The 18,564-nt window shown below is 45.5% G+C and overlaps 1 protein-coding gene across 1 annotated transcript in view; it reads left to right on the forward strand.

Annotated features, from left to right (window-relative positions):
- The window catches only part of SLC6A11 (solute carrier family 6 member 11), a 125,156-nt gene that overhangs the window by 78,639 nt on the left and 27,953 nt on the right, over window positions 1-18,564 (forward strand). The window lies entirely within an intron of this gene.

The following is an 18,564-nucleotide window of genomic DNA, read 5'->3' on the forward strand; positions in this document are numbered from 1 at the left end:
ACCTCTTCCATTCAGATGAGCATAGGGGAGGCCATGTGAGCAGGTGGCAGTGTGACCCTGAGGGCTGGCAGGACCTGAGAGGTGGAAGGAGAATGGTATGTAAGCAGGGCAGGCAGGTCAGTGAGTGTCAAGCAGTGAAATTGGTTTGGACATTGGGCCTGCGGAGAGCAGAGAGACAAGATAAGAGCGTTTGCCTCCAGGCTCATTTACACCACCTCTCCTCTTGGTGAAGATGATGGCAGTCTACTGGGAAGACGAAAGTGAGCTGCAGCTGGACACTGCACAGAAAGACAAACACCACGTGATCTCACTTATTCTGTGTGTAGAATCTAGAAAAGTCAAACTCACAGAAGCGGAGAGTAGAATGGTGGTTCCCAGGGGCTGGGTGGGCAGGGTTGGAGAGATTGGGTCAAAGGATATAAGACGTCAATGCCACAGGTGGAATGAGTTCAGGAGATCTATCGTACAGCGTGGGACACAGACAATAACATGCAATACAATCATGTGTACTTGAAAATCACCAAGGGAATAATATTAAGTGTTCTCGCCATACAGAAAGTAAGCAAGGCAATGCATATGTTATTGAGCCTGATTTAGCCATTCCCTAGTGTTTATGAATTTCAAAACATCATGTCTAAACCACAAATATATAGAATTTTTGTTAATTAAAAATTAAATAAAATAATTTGGAGCATATTTTTTTAAAAAGTGAGGGCTTTGGGATCAGACAGATCTGGGATTGAGTCTTCCAGGCATCGGCTGAGTGATCTCCCAGGGCCTCGTGTTCTTCCTCTGTGAAGTGGAGATGATAATAGTACCAGCCTATGGTGTTATTGTGAGAACTGAGGGAGAAAAACAGCCTGGAAGTGCCCAGTAAAGAGAGGGAGGCTGGTGAGGATTCCAAGGGCTGGTTTTCTGCTGCTGAGATAATGCAAGAGAATCCACTCACCTTTTCTAAAACTTAATTTTTTTAATTTGAGAGAGTGCATTTTATTGATTAAAAAAGAGAGTTGGTAATACTACTTTTTGTAGAAATATGAAGACAACATGAAGTTTGGACTAATGACTCTTGGGAACTTGGTACTTTTTTTTCCTAATTTTATTTTATTTAAGTTCCAGGATATATGTGCAGGACATATGCACCATGGAATATTATGCAGCCATAAAAAGGACTGAGATCATGTCCTTTGCAGGGACATGGATGGAGCTGGAAGCCATTATCCTCAGCAAACTAACACAGGGACAGGAAACCAAACACCGCATGTTCTTGCTTATAAGTGGGAGGTGAACAATGAGAACATACAGACACAGGGAGGGAAACAATACACACCAGGGCATGTTGGGGAATAGAGGGAGGGAGAGCATCAGGATAAATAGCTAATGCGTGTGGGGCTTACTACCTAGGTAATGGGTTGGTAGGTGCAGCAAACCACCATGGCACACATTTACCCATGTAAACTTTTTTAGGAGCAAAGGTCATCTTTGCATGTGCAGGTGATGCTCATATGGGCAGTTCGCGTGGCTTCTCAAAGGCCCATGATGAGAGGATGTCTCCTCCGTTCTCACTCCTAATGCTGCCCAAGGCGAATGCCTGCAGAGGGACTGAGAGGCCCCAAGGCCCGGTTCCTTGAGGTCTGTCCACTAGGCCTGGCAGAGGAGGCATTGACCCTGCAGTAAAGGCTGGGCAGGGCCAGCTGTTGTAGCATTTCTGGGACAGAACAGGTGGGCCTGGCCTCCTGCCCTTTGTAGAACATCCACACCAGGGTGGGGAGGAGACAGTCAGGGCCTCTGAGGCCAGCTCCTCTCAGGGCTAGAAAAGCTGGCTTTTCTTCTGTTACCCCAAGTGGGACCTACCTAGTCAGCCCCCGACACACCTTCAAAGATGCTTTTTCAGGCCCAAATGAATGACCCCTCTCTAGCCACTTAGCATTTAAGCATTTACTGTGAGCCAGGTACTCTGTGCACACTCTACAAACCTAGTCTCATTTTGTCTTCGGAACAACTCTGGCAGCTTGGAATGATGATTTTCCCCATTGTACCCACAAAGAAACTGAGGCTCAAAGAAGTAACCTCCTCCAGGTGGCCCAGCAGAGCTGGAACTCAACCAGATCTGTCTGATTTTATGAGATTTTATACCTGTTCTCCTTTCTCTCTTGACCCGTGGAAAACTTCTACCTCACCCAGAAGGGAAACAGCTAAAAATAAGATTTAAGAACTGCTCAGATGAATCTGTCAATCACAGATGGATGACATCAGGGGCTTGCTTGACTTTCTTTTTCCTCATATGCTTTCTAGATTGCAAGGCCCTGAGCACTGGATGGGGAGCTTCATTCTTTCTATAGTCTCCATGTGCTATACAGGGTGCTTAGAAAATGATGAGGGGCATAGACTCCCTAACATTAAGCTTCTTAGCAGCAGAAAGCCCCAAACACCTTTTGCCCTAACTTCCAATGCAATACATGTATTAGGCCATATTCACGTTGCTGATAAACACATACCTGAGACTGGACAATTTACAAAAGAAAGAGGTTTATTGGTCTTAACAGTTCCACATGGCTGGGGAAGCCTCACAGTCATGGCAGAAGAAGAAAGGCACATATCACGTGGTGGTGGCAAGACAGAGGTTGAGAGCCAAGTGAAAGGGGGTTCCCCTTATCAAACCATCAGATCTCGTGATACTTATTCACTACCATGAGAACAAGTATGGGGAAACTGCCCCATGATTCAATTATCTCCCACCAGGTCCCTCCTATAAAACGTAGGAATTGTGGGAATACAATTCGAGATGAGATTTGAGTGGGGACACAGAGCCAAACCATAACATTCTGCCCCTGGCTCCTCCCAGACCTCATGTCTTCACATTTCAAAATCAATCATGCCTTCCCAACAGTCCCCCAAAGTCTTAACTCATTTCAGCATCAACTAAAAAGTCCACAGTCCAAAGTCTCATCTGAAACAAGGCAAGTCCCTTCTGCCTATGAGTCTGTAAAATCAAAAGCAAGTTAGTTACTTCCTAGATACGATGGAGGTACAGGCATTAGGTAAATACAACTGTTCCAAGTGAAAGGAGTTGGCCAAAACAATGGGGCTACAGGGCCCATACAGGTCTGAAATCCAGCAGGGTGGTCAAATCTTAAAGCTCCAAAATGATCTCCTTTGAATCCATGTCTCATATCCAGGTCACGGTCACGCTGATCCAAGGGGTAAATTCCCATGGTCTTGGGCAGCTCCACCCCTGTGGCTTTGCAGGGTACAGCCTCCCTCCCAGCTGCTTTCACCGGCTGGTGTTGAGTGTCAGCGACTTTTCCAGGCACAGGGTGCAAACTGTCAGTGTATCTACCATTCTGGGGTCTGCAGGACAGTGGCCCTTTTCTCACAGCTCCACTAGGTGGTGTCCCAGTAGGGACTCTGTGTAGAGGTTCTGACCCCACATTTCCCTTCTGCACTGCCTTAGCAGAGGTTCTCCATGAGCACCCTGCCCCTGTAGCAAAACTTCTATCTGGACATGCAGGCGTTTCCATATATCTTCTGAAATCTAGGCAGAGATTCCCAAACCCCAATTCTTGACTTCTGTGCACTCCCAGGCTCAAAACCATGTGGAAGCTGCCAAGGCTTGGGGCTTGCACCCTCTGAAGCCATGACCGGAGCTCTACATTGGCCCCTTTCAGCCATGACTGGAGTGGCTGGGATGCAGGGCACCATGTCCCCAGGCTGCAGACAGCATGAGACAGGAACTCTGGGACCAGCCCAGGACACCATTTTCTCCTCAGCCTCTGGGCCTGTGATGGGAGGGGCTGCTGTGAAGACTTCTGACATGCCCTGGAGACATTTTCCCCATTGTCTTGGGGATTAACATTTGGCTCCTCATTACTTAGGCAAATTTCTGCAGTCTGCTTGAATTTCTCCTCAGAAAATGGGTTTTTCTTTCCTTTTTTTTTTTTTTATTATTATACTTTAAGTTCTAGGGTACATGTGCACAACGTGCAGGTTTGTTACATATGTATACTTGTGCCATGTTGGTGTGCTGCACCCATTAACTCGTCAGCACCCATCAACTCGTCATTTATATCAGGTATAACTCCCAGTGCAATCCCTCCCCTCTCCCCCTTCCCCATCATAGGCCCTGGTGTGTGATGTTCCCCTTCCCGAGTACAAGTGATCTCATTGTTCAGTTCCCACCTATGAGTGAGAACATGCGGTAGGTTTTTCTTTTCTATCACATTGCTACAAATTTTCCAAACTTTTATGCTCTGCTTCCCTTATAAAACTGAGTGCCTTCAACAGAACCCAAGTCACCTCTTAAATGCTTTGCTGCTTAGAAATTTCTTCCACCAGATACCCTAAATCATCTCTCTTAAGTTCAAAGTTCCGCAAATATCTAGGATAGTGGCAAAATGCTACCAGCCTCTTTGCTAAAACACAACAAGAGTCACGTTTGCTCCAGTTTCCAACAAGTTTCTCATCTCCATCTGAGACCACCTCAGCCTGGATTTCATTGTCCATGTCATTATCAGCATTTTTGTCAAAGCCATTCAACAAATCTCAAGGGAGTTCCACACTTTCCCACTTTTTTCTGAGCCCTCTAAATTGTTCCAGCCTTTGCCTGTTACCCATTTCCAAAGTCGCTTCCACATTTTTGGGTATCTTTTAAGCAGCAACCCACTCCCAATACCAATTTACTGTGTTAGTCTATTTTCACGTTGCTGATANCAAGTGATCTCATTGTTCAGTTCCCACCTATGAGTGAGAACATGCGGTAGGTTTTCTTTTCTATCACATTGCTACAAATTTTCCAAACTTTTATGCTCTGCTTCCCTTATAAAACTGAGTGCCTTCAACAGAACCCAAGTCACCTCTTAAATGCTTTGCTGCTTAGAAATTTCTTCCACCAGATACCCTAAATCATCTCTCTTAAGTTCAAAGTTCCGCAAATATCTAGGATAGTGGCAAAATGCTACCAGCCTCTTTGCTAAAACACAACAAGAGTCACGTTTGCTCCAGTTTCCAACAAGTTTCTCATCTCCATCTGAGACCACCTCAGCCTGGATTTCATTGTCCATGTCATTATCAGCATTTTGTCAAAGCCATTCAACAAATCTCAAGGGAGTTCCACACTTTCCCACTTTTTTCTGAGCCCTCTAAATTGTTCCAGCCTTTGCCTGTTACCCATTTCCAAAGTCGCTTCCACATTTTTGGGTATCTTTTAAGCAGCAACCCACTCCCAATACCAATTTACTGTGTTAGTCTATTTTCACGTTGCTGATAAAGACATACCTGAGACTGGGCAATTTACAAAAGAAAGAGGTTTATTGGACTCACAGTTCCATGTAGCTGGGGAAGTCTCACAATCACGGCAGAAAATGAAAGGCACGTCTCACATGGTGGCAGCAAGAGAGAGAATGAGAGCCAAGCAAAACAGGTTTCCCCTTATCAAACCATCAGATCTCATGAGATGTATTCACTACCATGAGAACAGTATGGGGGAACCGCTCCCATGATTCAGTTATCTCCCACTGGGCCCTCCCACAACATGTGGAAATTATGCAAGTACAACTCAAGATGAGATTTGGATGGGGACACAGTGACAAACCATATCAATGCAGAAATTTCCTCTCTGCATCTCTGACTGTGCTTGGTTCCTTCTAGCCACAGGAGCTCATCCCAAGACTGGAGCTCTCAGCCAGGGAGGAGGCTCTTCCACTGTTGGCTGTGCCTGTTCCCACTCCTCAGCCACCACAGATATCCCCTGGGAGGCTCCTTGGGGCATAAATTTGAGTGTGTTCCCATTCACTGTCAGAATTCTGTTTCACACAGAATTGAGCAGTGTCTTTCTGCATCCTTGGTATGGCTGCCACAAGCATTTTCCCACTTGGGAACTTTGAGTGGCTTCTGCCCAAAGGTACAGAGATGAATGAAACACCAGCTCTGTGAATTCCATGAGGCTCTAGAAGGTCTATTCCATCTCCCCTCTCAGCCTCTTGCTTAGAAGCATTTCTGCTGGGCAGCTTCTGACAGATTTCTCCTTTCCTGCCCTCTAGGCCTTTGCTTGTAGCATTTGTTCCACTGAAATAGCCTGCCACTTTCTGCCAGCCTTCCAGGCCAGCGTAAGTGCCAGAAATCCACTAAAAACACATATCTCCACGAGTATGGTGTCATTTTCCTCCTTCCTTTCTGTGTCCCTTGTGTTTCATATGAAGTTTGTCCCTAGTATGGAGTAGGAGCTTAAACACAGGTGTTCCAGTGTCTTCCTGGGCTTTTAAAACTGCAAGTTTGAAACGCCCCATGGAAAATGGGCTCAGCTGACCCAAAACCATAACCCTGTTATAAAGCCTGGGATGGCTGGGCTGGACGATTCTGTCTTGCAGGTTTCTGCTCACTCACGATCTCTGACAGGTGGTGGATGTCTTTCCCCAGAGCTACACTGAAGGCAGAAGAGTGCTGTGATTGATCAGTAATGTCTCCCCTGGGCAGAAATGGGGGTTGGATGTGCATGTCACATATTTGCCATCTCCTTGGCAATGTAGATCCCTTATTTTACAAGTTGGAAAACTGGGGCTAGGAGAAAGCAATGAACTTTAGGGAGAACACACAGGAACTTTAAGGGCAAGCTGCAATTGGAGCCAGGTGTCCTGTCCCCCTCAGTCCAATATGTTCTCCACTTGTCCTGGTAGTTAGGACTCGGTGTGAGCTTTGAGCACTCCTTTCCTGTGTGCTGGAGACCCTAAGCAGCTGTGGGGACCCTACAGACATTTCTTGAGTGCTTATCATGTGCCAGCAATGCACCAAGGGGTGGGGATTCAGCAGTGAGAAAGCAGAGCACCCTGCTCTCGGGAAGCTTCCATTCTAGTTGGGGGAGACCGACAATAAACAATGAATGCCACAATATGATCTCGGATATTCATCTATCTGCAGCCAGACACAGAAGTGACTACCTTCACCATTGCAGCTGTTTTCTTTTCTGTTCTCCTCCCAAGGACATCTTTTCTATTGCTTGAAGTTTAGCTCCCATTCAGGTCCTCCAGGGCATGGAGCACCCTGGCTTGGCATTTCATTTCCTGGCTTTGAACAAGTTCCATGGTTATTAGCAAAGAAATGTGGTTCTAGGGGGAGATGATGAGGCTTCATCCTAACGGCTTGCTCGGCTGACACAAAAGAACCTGCCTGATCAGGCTGCCTGATTGGGAGCTGAAGTCTGGTTTGGGCTGGGAGACCCTGGCCCAGTGCTGCCCATGGGATGTGGGTTCTGCAGCCCCACAATCATTGCCCGCTCCGACTTCCCCTGCTTCAGTGGCTTCTAGCCAGGACTAGGTAGGACTGCTGGCCTGGGGTCATTTAGAAACAAGTGGGGGTGTAGTTTTGGCTGCTAGAATGACTGGGAGACTTCTAGCATTTAGAGAGTGGGGGCTGGTGGGTAGACATCCTACAGGGAGCAGGACAGTCCTGCCCAGTGAATTGTCTTGTCCAAGATGCCAAGAGCCTCCTCCTCAAGCAACACTCCTTGGGGAAGAGCTTGGCCTAAACTTTCTTTCCCTGAGTCTGTGTGGACATCCTGGGAAGAGCTTGGGGCTGGGAATTGCCGTCTTCAGGCCTTGCTCAGGCTTATCCTTCTCTGAGCCTCGCATTTAGCACTTTGGTAAAATGGGGCTCAAGCAACTGATGTGATAGATTAAGGGGAGGCCAACTGCCCATCTGCATTCTCCATGCCTGGACATGGCTGTCCAGCCTCCCGGGCAAAAGCCCTGCCACAGTGACCCTTGTTCCCTGCTCCACACAAAGGGGCCACTGGGGTCAGCCTACACACCCAGACTCCCCCTGCACAGAACTGAACGGCTCCTCACCACCTGCAGCGCAACCCTTTAGCCCAGTGACACTTTACTGGCAGGGCCCTGGTTGGCCCCAGGGCCGGCTGCCCAGGGAAGGGCTTGGCATCAGAGCGAGAGGCTGCAGAACATATTTCCAGTTGGGTTTACAGGCCAAGAGCCTCAGTCCCTTCCCACCACTGTTCCCACTGGCCCTGCCCGCCTGCCCAGCACATTAGCATTTAAATATCTCCAAAGTCGTCTCCACCAAAGCCCTCTCCCCCCATGGAATCCACCAGGGAGGGAGCATTTGAATCCCTCTCCCAGACTCCCCTTTCCTCATAATGGCCATACTGTATTCATCAGCTTCTGTATGTGGCATTAGCCGAAAGAAGGAGCAAGGGCGCCTAGCAACCCAGAGGAGGCTGAGAAAGAGGTGGGAAGGAAGTGATTTTCATGTAATCATTCACTTCTACAAAAGCCGTTGTCAGGTACACACTGGAAACACAGCTGTTTTATTATTCTCCTAACCTACTTTTAATCTTTTGAGAATCCTTACCAATATAAAGGCAAAAAGAAAGAGCTTAATTCAGCCATTTTCTGCCGGGCCATATAAGTTATATTTTTGCCTCAAACTAAGGCTCTGCTTACAAAAGTTGTGTGTGCCTGTGTCTGTGTGTGTGGGGGTCTGTGGGTGTGTGTCTGTATGTGTGTGTGTATGTGTAGCTGTCTGTTTGAAGGAAAATGTCGAAGAAAGAAAAGGCTGTGGGTTGGAAGCCCCAGGAGGGCCACCAAGCTCTGTTCTGGCTTCTTGGATCCAAAAGCCCATACCCCATGTGCTGTTGGGTCTGGCGGTTTTCACGCATCTTCTTGGCCAGGCGCTGGAAGAGCAAGGAGCCTAGGAGGGATGAAGTGTTGGTTCTCATCCATCCCTGTTGGACCCAAGCTAGTAGCCCTAAGAGGCATGTGTATCTGCTTTAGTGATGGGCTGTTCAGCATTTGCGCTTCTCAGAAATCTGATTAGTTCACCTGATGGGAACGGAAGCTGGGATGTTGGAAAGGACGTGGGAGCTTGTTTGCATAGTATAATTGAGTATCGTCAGCCACCAAAAGAAACCAGATTAAGGGGATGGTACCAGGTACTCCACTATACACTTTACATTCATTATGTCTTTCTTTCACAGGCAAGGAAGTTGAGGTTCAAAGAGGTGAAGTAATTTGCCCAGGGTTGCATAGCAGTAAGCAGAAGAGTAGAGCTCCAAGCTGGGTCTGCTGACCCCAAAGTTTTTGCCCTTTTCATTAAGCCCCTGCAAGGCTTAAGGCATGCAGCCTGGCTAGAGCTCTCTTGTTTAACTTAGGCCCCTTTGGCTTGGTTGTTTCAGTGCCTTCTCCCAACTTGGGCCAGGTTCCTGGGGCAATTAGAAAATTCGTTTTTTTGTAAGTCCAAAGTGACTCCTCACACTGGCCAGTGTGTACATTTCTCTAAAGTAAATGGACAAGTGACTTCCTCTCCCTGGGTGTTAGTTTTTTCATCTATAAAAGGGAGATAATAAATAACAATGGCACCCACCTTAACAGTGTAGATGAGGTGAGTTTAATACCTGTACAGCACTTTCCATCTGGTATGTCATAGGTGCTAAGAAAAGTTAATTGGTGTCATTGTGATCAACAGCATGACTATCATCATACACCCTCTTACTGGTGCTTTCGTGGCAGGATGGGTTAATGCTGCATTTGTCAAAGACCTAAGGTATTACCACAGCAAACACCAGCCAATTCCAGGACATAGAGATGGATTTAGTTGGTCAGCCTGCTGATGCTGGCTTTAGTGACAAGCAGAGGCATGCCCTTCTGCTCTGACCGGTGGCTCTCTTTGCATATTTGAAAGCACATTTCTAGGGTGGCTTTTTCTGAAAGCTGTGCTGCCATAGATGCTGTAGAAAATCCCAGAGCAGCATTTCTACCTTCATGGGTAGGTAGGACCCTGGCACCTACTGCCACTGAACTCACTACTACACTGAACTCATCTCCCATACCCCTCCCCACAAGTTGCTCCTCTCTGCCAGATGTTGTTTGAGAGCTTATCTGCCTTTGCTTGCTCTCTGTCTCTCCTGCTAAAGTGTAAGCTCCTTAAGGGTAGGAGCTCTGTAACATTTAGTGACAGCTTCAGCCTCCGTTCCTAGGACCTGTGCCTGGCACATGGTAGACACTAAATGCATGCTTATAGTGGGGGGAAGAGGGAATTGGCTTTTTCATTTCCTCCAGGTTTTTGAGTACTGAAATATCCTGGGAGGGAATGAATGTTGACTAAGCACCTGCTGCTCATGAGGGCTCCTGGCTGGGTTTCTGAATATTCTCCAGAGTATTTCTCAATGCTCTCCAAGAACCAGGACAGTGCTGGAGGTTTGTTTCACAAATGTTATTTCATGTTCTGTGTGTGAGAGAGACATGCTTCCCACATATGCACGATGACCGTCTCCCCAGTCTCCCCAATTGGATAAGTCACTCGAAGAGGTAGGAAAAAGAAGTGAAGCTTTCTCCCCCAAACATCTAAGAAATTAGACATTCTACTTGCATGATCAAGGTAGGAATGTGGAGAAAAGGTGAGCATGTTTCCAGCAACTCACCTGTGTCTAACCTGGGGATGACAATGCTCACCTCAGGGCAGTGTGTGGGATACACAGGTCATAGAACATACAGTCTTGTAAACTGTAAAGTGCTGTCCATGTGGACTGGGACAGCATATGCTGAGTATCCGTCATGATGACTGTAGCTAAAGTGTGGGTGGGGAAAATTTGTCCTTGTCCATCCATCCTTTCTTGCTTCTCCCAGCAAATGTCATCAAGGAGCTACTCTGTGCAGCCCTGTGGCCCTAGCTGGGAAGGTGGGCTACACCCTTATTCATTGTTCTCTGTACCTACCATGCACCAGGGCTCATTGGAACCAGTTGCCTTGAAAGAGGTGAGGTTGCCCCAGAGCTGGAGGCGGGACCACCTCTCTTCTAAAGGGGCCCCACTCCCCTGTTCCCATGCAAATCTGTCCTCCAAACATCTGAATGTGGACCGCCCACAGCTGTGCTGCCAGAACGCCCCCCATTCATTGCTGCAGAACATGGGGAGTGATCCCTTTCTCAGCTACTGACCCAGCTTCCTTAGGGTTTGTTTTGTTGAGACTGTTTTCCCTTCAAATTGTGTTGAGAAATAGGAAGCCCTTTCTCCGCTGAGCTGCTCCCTTTGTAGCGTCCTGGGAGATGCTGGTCAGTAGGCTCAGTTGCCTGGTCTTCCTTTCATTGAGGTGGGGTTGCCTTTGTTCTGTTTGACTTGACAGCGGCAGAGCGTTTAAATCCCAGCTGAGACTCCAGGCCTACTCAGCAGACCAGGAGGTCCTAGTTTTTCTCTGTAAAGTGTAGAGCCAGAACGCACTGGGTTCAAACCCAACTCTCTCCCTTATAAGCTGTTTGACTTTGCAGGAGCCTATTTCCACTTCTGAAAAAAATAGAGACAATAATACTTACCTAGTAAGATCATTAGGCAGATTATGAGATTGTGTACATGAGAGTCTGTAGTATGCAGTAGGTTTCAACAAACATTAACTCAAGTTTTTCACTTCTTAAGGCATTACTAAAGCGATGGAAGGGCTGGTTCATGAATGTTCTGTTAGCTTATTTTACTAACTTTCTTTACCCCTTTTGCCAAGTCATTCTAATGGCCACTATGATTTTGTTTGTTTGTGCTTGTGGGATTTTTAGTTGAAGGAAGTAGCTATAGGTGAAATAGACTTGAAATAATGCTTTGGCGGAGATAATGCTGTGTTCACCAGTCATTTGTTTTTCTCTTCCTGTGTAAACGGGAAGACTACATTCCCCAGACTTCCTTGTCTTTAGGTTGCAACCAAGTCACTTGGATGTGGCCAATAATGTGTATTTGGGAGGGACGGAAACCCTCAGGCCTAACCCTTAAAACTTTCCCAAGCAAACCTCCAGTTTCTCTGCCTCAGAGGCTGTGCTGGAAGCTTGTATTAAGAGATGGTGGTATCATAAAGGAAAAACACTTAATATCACAAATCACTGGCTGGAAGAGAGCCCCTTCACAGGGGTTGTGCTTTAATCTTTGTGTGGGTGAGAAATAAACTTTTATTGTGCTAAACTACTGAAATCTGGGGATTTATTGTTTAATACAGCATAACCTAGCAGTAATTATCTTAACAAATACACCACCTCACTGATGAGTTAATTAGTTCCTTTCTAGACTGAGAGGCAAGGATGACAATTTGAGCCATGTTGCATTTTCACAACCACAGGCATCTGTGTAAGAACACAAACATATATCAGTTATGCTTTCTGTAAAGGAGCCTAATGATGCAGACTCCATGTGAAGGCATCCCATGGTTCTTCATGGGATGTTTTCAAGAAATCCAATCCCATATATTCTCAGGCTCTGCTATGCCCAAATGATCATGTATCTCAGCAGAAAAGCTGATCTCAAAATTGGTTTTTCAAATGTGAAAAATAGAAGAGGCCAGGGAAGAAAATGTTAGATCTGGAGTCAGGGAGATGTTAAGTTGCTGCTAAAATCCTGATGATGTTCAAATCTATGTCTGTAGCCCAGACATCTATATGTAGCCCTAGACTTTCCATGTGTCTCTTGAACATCTCACTTGATGTCTCAAACTTCCCTTCTCCAAATTAATACCCATTTCCCCACTTTATACCTTCAACCACCCTTTAAAAAACCTAGATCACCCTCTAGTGTTGCACCCCCACCCATCATATTGCTCAGATCTGGGTATTCGTCCAGCCAAGATCAATCTTGTATAACCTGCCCTCTAAAGATTTCTTGAGAATCAAGAAGATAAGGTGGCAACAGAAAAAGAATTGTTTTAACTTCCTAGGATCTTCCCACCCAAACAGAGAAACAAGAGTAGTAAAACAAAAACCCTACAGACAGCACCTTCAGCACAACTAGGTGACTCCATGAACCACAAAATGTGAATAGATGGGGCCAGATGCCAACAGCAATGACATCTGCATAATATCAGTTCTGCAGGATAAGATGAAGATGAACATAAAGGTAAAGGGAATTCTGACGATCCAGCACCAGGAAACCCAGAAAGCTCTAACATGTACTGGGAGAGGACATGTTAGAGTCCTTTGGGGGTAGAAGCTTGGTGGACTTATCTGAGAACATCACCTCAAACGAGGAGGGGGCCTATGCAGTCTCTAAGCCCTAGGTAAGTGGGGGAGGACTGCAGCAAATTTGGGCAGAGGTCTGGGCCCTGTGAACACTACACACTAACCAGTTGAGGCCCCATTGTCATTAAGAAGAAATTACGGGAAGCAGAATGCAAATTGAGCAGGACAGAGACATTAGAGGAAGTGAAAGGAGAAATTTTGGATAGGAGTGGGAGAAAATAATAGAGAACAATAATTTCAGAAAGAACTATCTGTATGGCCATAGTTTTAAAGAGTTTTTGGCAATAAAAGAAGAAGGAAAGTTCAGACTGTGAGTCTGGAAAAATCTATCCTGGACCACTCTCATTCCTCTACACAAGAAAATCCTCTCCTAAGAGTACAGGAAAATCTATCTCACCTACACGTGAGCAACAGAAGAGCACTGTGATCAAAACTTATGCAAAGCTATGATAAAGAAAATAATTATGGGGAGGATATTGTCCCAGGGCATTGCACAAAGACAGACTTACAAAACAGCGGAACACTGAAACTTAATATTTCAAAACAAGCTAAAGGAAATTAATAAACCAATAGATATTATGAGGCAGATAGCATAAATGAAACTGTTAGACAAAAAGACTATTTAAAAAGAGAGCTGACGGGAAGGACAACTTATAAAAGAAAAACTTTCAAAAAAAAAAACTAAAATGAAGGAATAATAGTGAATACAGACCATGGATAATTATGATAAAGTAAACAGAAGATGGAAAGGAGGAAAAATGTAAAAATAAAGTCAGAAATGAACAAAGACTTTTTAAAGAATGAAAGAAAAAGTGATAGGTATAGAAGGTGAGCAAAGAAGGTCCAACATACATACGAGTCCCCAAAGAAGAGACCCAAAGCAATGGAAGAGAATAAATACGACAATAATTTCGGGATCTTTTTTCTCCTGAAAGAGAAGACTTGAACTTGCATCTTGAAAAAATATATCATGAGCCTGAGAAAATCAACACAGATTAGTCACTGTTGGAGTTTATTAAATTATAGAACAAAACCTGTTGGACATCCAGACCAAAAGAATAAGTGCTTTATAAGGGGAAGCAAGTTATATTGGCACCAGACTTTTCTACAGCAGCACTTTGTGCCAGAAAACAACTAAGCAATATACTCCAGATACTCAGGAAAAGAAAAAGAGCCAAGGATTTTATATACAGCCAAATTGCCTTTCAAGTATGAAAGTAACAGATCAACTATTCTAAACATGCAAGAACTCAGCAAATATTATTTCCTATGAGCCTTTCCAGAGGAATTTGCTAGAGAACAAGCTACAGATAACAAAATTGACTGGAAAGGCATTAACATAAGGGCTGGGGGTGATCATTAAATTCATAGTTAACTATCAAATTCACATTAAATAATGACTATAAGGAGCCTGGCATGGTGGTGCATGCCTGTAGTCACGGCTACTCAGGAGGCTGAGGCAGAAGGATCATTTGAACCCAAGAGTTCAAGGCTGCCGTGAGCCATGATCACACCACTGCACTCCAGCCTTGGCAACATAGCAAGATCCCATCTCAATCAGTCAATCAATCATTCAATCAGTCAGTAAAGGCTATTATGTGATGGTTGTATGTTCTGATAATCTAGACAGTATATGCAAAATTTGAAGATAATAGCATATATATGAAAAGTAGGGCCGGGCGCGGTGGCTCAAGCCTGTAATCCCAGCACTTGGGGAGGCCGAGACGGGCGGATCACGAGGTCAGGAGATCGAGACCATCCTGGCTAACATGGTGAAACCCCGTCTCTACTAAAAAAATACAAAAAACCAGCCGGGTGAGGTGGCGGGTGCCTGTAGTCCCAGCTACTTGGGAGGCTGAGGCAGGAGAATGGCGTAAACCCGGGAGGCGGAGCTTGCAGTGAGCTGAGATCCGGCCACTGCACTCCAGCCTGGGCGACAGAGCGAGACTCTGTCTCAAAAAAAAAGAAAAGAAAAACAAAGAAAAGTAGAAAAAGTTTACAGATTGACTTTTAATTATTAACTGGAAGCAAATGGATATTTCTTCAAATTGGATGCTAGCAGGTAGGGGGGGAAGACAATTGGAGGCTGTGGCTAATTTCAGTATTCCTCACAGCAGAAAACCAACAGACTGTGTCAAAAAAGGGGAGGACTAAGGGTATTGTGTAAAGGTGCTGGTTTAATGGTGAAAATCAGACTAAAAATGACAGACTTTTCCCCATAGAGGTAGGGGAGCAAGATGGAAAAATCATTTGAGAACATACCCACCTTTCACGTGAAGCCCAACATGCCCTCTTTAAGCCCAACATGCCCTCTTTCATCTCTTCTCCAATCTTGAAAGGTGTGCCTCCTCCAGGCAGCCTTCTCTGATTGCCTTAGCACAAGTTTCTCTTTCCCCCCATCTGTCTTCTCCTAGCTACTGGGCACCTTGTTTTGTGAATGTTTTATCTCACCTGAGGACAGAGATGGAGTGCTATGTAAAACTGAGTGGTATATCTTTCAGAGTCTGACACAGGGCTCTGCACAGTATACAGGTGAATGAACTCAGTGAATGCTGGTCCATCAGTAATTCGGGTTTGATTAGAGGATTTGGGCTAATACCCTCTGGGTTTTTCTAAGAGCTAAATGTTGCTATTAGCTTCAGTTTGAAGTGAGAACAATTCAATTCAACCTGACTTAAATAAAAGAGGAATTTATAGGCCTCTGAAATGAAATGTTCTAGGATAGGTCTGATTTCAGGTCTGATCCAGGGACTCAAGTCATGTGCTAATATTGGTCTGCCTTTGCTCTAGATTCTACTTTCCTGTGTGTTGGCTTTAATTCTCAGGTAGACTCTTCCTTCATGGCCAGTGATGCCCCCAGCAGTTACAAGCTTAACATCCCCAGAAAAAAAAAAAAAAAAAAGTGTCCCATTGACTTGCCTTGCATCATATGGTTGTCTATGAACCAGTCACTGTAGCCAAGAGAAATCCTTGGATTGGCCAAGCCTGGGTCATGTGGCCAGCCCTGAATCTACCTCTGAGTGGAGAAGATATAGCTTTCCAAAGTAAAATTGAGGTACTGTTACCCAAAAACGAAAGATGGATGCTAAGTAGGCAAAAACAGCAGATGTCCATTTCAGTGATGGGCCCAAAGAGCAAATTGAACAAACAAACAAACAAACAAAAAAACCTGCAAGTGAAAATCATTGGTTTGGGGGACATATCTTTGAGGCTTGTGGGTCAAAAGCTTTCTTTGGTGTTGCCTAACTCACAGAGCATTTATTTACCATGTTAGGCAGAGGGCCCACTCCAATGAGTGGTGGGATTCAGTCAGGATTGGGAAGCGGCTCTCCCACAAGTCTGAGGGCTTTGCTCACTCTGACCTGCACACTCTGACCCAGGACAGTGAAGAAAGGACACCCAGTTTGTGGCAGCATTAACAAGTGTGGTGGATTGAAGGCTCAGTGTCTGGTCAGGCACTGAATAGCTCTGTGAGTTGCCACTGGGATTTGGCCTCCCATTTCATGGGTCAGCAGCTGCACTGCTTTTTGCTTCCCCATGTGGTTCACTGACCTTTCTAAGCAGAACAGGCAATCCACTGAGGTAGCAAATAGGGAAACTAAGACAAAGCAGGAGGAATTAAAAATACAACCATTTCTTCTCAAGTCTTTAACACTTTTTCTCCACTGGACCCTTCCTACCAACATTTAAGCATCCTTAGGCTTCTACCATTTCCAAAAACCTTCCCCAAATTGTATTTACCCTTTTACTACCAGCCTATCTCACACCCCCGCTCACAGCAAAATGTCTGGAGTTTGTTCTTGTATTTCCTCTTTCCAGTTTCTCCTACCCCATCTCGGCACACTCTGGTCTGCTGGCACTACCTGCCTCTCCCTGCCCTTGCACTTCATGAAAGAGCTCTCCCTCAGTTCCTCACAGAGCTCCAAGACCCTAAACCCAGTGAGCCTTTTGTTAGAGGAGAAAAAAATACACTTATTTCTCAGGTTCAGAGGCAGCATTATGATCTTCCATTTTAATAGGCAATTTGTTGAATGACTTAACACAGTTGAGCAGACCCACAATAGAATGACTTGTACCGTGTAATCCAGTTCTGAAGAGGGAGAAGATACCGATACTTTGCCTGGAAAGGAAAGAGTTCTGGGGTCCATTGGGGATGAGTATTTTCTTTGAATCTTTAAAGTGCTACCACATGGAGGAGAGGGATGTGGTCTGGGTGCCCCCAGAACGAGGAACACAGGAAGAGAGTTCATCTTATCTTAAAAAATGTTCTAGTAGTCAGAGGTCTCTGAAGAAGAAAGGGTCTGTGTCAGGAGATAGTGAGCTCCCTGTCACTGGTGGTAAGCAAGCAGAGACTATTCTGTCAGAAGCACTCAGAAGAGAGCTCTGTGTTGAATGAGAGGTTACACCAGAGGTCTTCTGAGGCTGATTCCATGTTGGAAATTCGGGGACTGAATGAGCATACATCTCTAGAGGCAGACCTTCATGGACTTGCACCTGCCATTTCCCAGCTGTGTGGTTTGGGCACCTTACTTAACCTCTCTGTTCCTCAGTCTCCTCAGCTGTAAAAGGGGACCAATAATAGCACCTACCACATGAGGTTGCTGTGATTTTTTTTTATTTTTTATTTTTTATTTTTTGAGACAGAGTCTTGCTCTGTCCCACAGGCTGGAGTGCAGTGGTGTGATCTAGGCTCACTGTAACCTTCGCCTCCCAGTTCAAGCAATTCTCATGCCTCAGCCTCCCATGTAGCTGGGATTATAGGTGCCTGTCACAATGCCCGGCTAATTTTTGTGTTTTTAGTAGAGACAGGGTTTCACCATGTTGGCCAGGCTGCTGTCAAACTCCTGACCCCAGGTGATCCACTCGCCTCAGCCTCCCTAAGAGCTGAGATTATAGACATGAGCCACCCACTGTGCCCTGCCGGGTTGCTGTGAATATTTAGTAACACATGAAGGGCAGTAATGCATGGTGCCTGTACATTGAGAGGTCAGTGTTTCTTGTTTTGTATTTTTAGTGCCAGCCCTGTTCTCTAGATGGCATTTGATACCTAAGCATGAGTCTCATCAGCTGCATTTGGATTTGAGCTCTGGATTTTCCTTGGCAACTTCTAGGGGCTGGGCTCAAAGAGAGCCTGGGGAACGTGTTTGAGAAGCCACTGTCATTTCCGTTGTGCATGTCATGCTGTCCACAGCAGTTTTTATCAAAAGGGAGCTTGGGGACTAAGAAAGTAGTTATCTTGTGTACCATGTAGGAAGCCGAGATGGGGGAATCTGTTCTGAAAGGGAGAAGGACATGGTGGGCCTCCTTCAGTCCTCCTCTCCCTGCCACCTTTTATGCTGAGGTCAGCTATGCAAATGTATCATCCTGGACAGAATCTAATGACACTTTTCTCATGGTGGCCTTAATCACAAGGAAAAGGAAGCATTCGTTTTACCTTAAACATGACTTACCTTGCAAGCAGGCACTAGATCCCAGGGGCTCGTGGTCCTTATTTCATGAAGCCTTGCAACAGTCCAGATAGGGAAGTTTCTTCCCTGCTTTGCTGATAAGGAAACTAAGCCTCAGAGAGGTTAA

This window comes from Rhinopithecus bieti, unplaced genomic scaffold, assembly GCF_001698545.2.
Source record: "Rhinopithecus bieti isolate Rb0 unplaced genomic scaffold, ASM169854v2 scaffold_48368, whole genome shotgun sequence".
NCBI classification, from domain to species: domain Eukaryota; kingdom Metazoa; phylum Chordata; class Mammalia; order Primates; family Cercopithecidae; genus Rhinopithecus; species Rhinopithecus bieti.